The following is a 1,148-nucleotide window of genomic DNA, read 5'->3' as shown; positions in this document are numbered from 1 at the left end:
AGGTGTTAATGATATACGGTCTACTTAACATTCATAATCATGAGTTAAAAGCAATACAATTTTCCATCTCTCAGTAGAAGACCAAATGCAACAAAAATATATTGCAGCTAATTTTTTGAAATTAGTTAAAAAATATACATGGAGTTAAAACATTGCAAACCACTGTTCAGTGTGTTGAGTTATACAGCAGTTATTTCAAATAACTACAGCCACAAAAAGTGCTCATATACAGTATAATACAGACATAGCAATTATAAATATATTTTTTGCTAGTTAACAAAGTATCTCTTTAAGTTATTTTTGGCATGATGCCAGAGGCTCTATCCAGACCGGATGCAAGGCATTGCTTATGTGTAATTTCACAACACATAGCACTTGGAGTCTTCAAGTAGATGTATAGTTAAAATGTAGGCTTATTCATGTATTCTTCCATCGTCTCCTGTAACATCCGATTCTTCAATGGCTTTGACAGCAGCTTTCTTGGATGTTTCCTGAATTTCTCCACCTATGATAAACTCATCAAGGATAAAATACGCCTTTGCAAAATTAAAGATAATATCCAGCTCGCAGACATTTAAGAATCTGTTCAAGGAACTTAACACTATAACCCAGGACTTTCTGAACCATTAGGCTTCCCTATTTCCAAAGTATTTGTCCAGCAACTCCATATACTGATGCACAATCTCTAGTGTCAAGAGCTCATTGTCTTGATTTTCTACTGCACAGCAAAAATATAAACTAGCATACCTTTTATAAACAAGTTTTAGCTCCTTCCAGTCCATAAAACTGCTTGTCCTGTGACCACGAGAGAGAATGATCTGAACAATTTCATGGGTGATCTTTTTCCTCTCTTTGTCAGGGAGAGTGGTATACCATTTTTGCAACTGCAATTTCCCTTGTGGACTGAAGAGCAAGATGAAATGTATCATGGTGGCCCGGCCACCGGTGCCTGAGCCCACGCGGCTGACAGGTGAGGCGCCCGCCTCAGACCATGGCTGCTTCCCACAATCAATAAGTGAATGTTGACTCAAATTCAATCACTTAATCTAGGCAAAGATGGTTACATTTATATGTATGTATGTGTATATATGTATGTGCATATGTGTATATATATCTATATCTATCTGTTTACTGAGAGGACCTAGAAG

General features: G+C 37.0%; 1 pseudogene; it reads right to left on the bottom strand.

Annotated features, from left to right (window-relative positions):
• Positions 1-294: 294 nt before the first annotated feature.
• Positions 295-929, bottom strand: LOC109702272 (AP-1 complex subunit sigma-3 pseudogene; annotated as a pseudogene).
• Between the last annotated feature and the right edge of the window lie 219 nt (positions 930-1,148).

The sequence above is a fragment of the Castor canadensis genome, chromosome 17 (assembly GCF_047511655.1).
Source record: "Castor canadensis chromosome 17, mCasCan1.hap1v2, whole genome shotgun sequence".
Taxonomy (NCBI): domain Eukaryota; kingdom Metazoa; phylum Chordata; class Mammalia; order Rodentia; family Castoridae; genus Castor; species Castor canadensis.
This window is presented reverse-complemented; position numbering and strand designations above follow the sequence as displayed.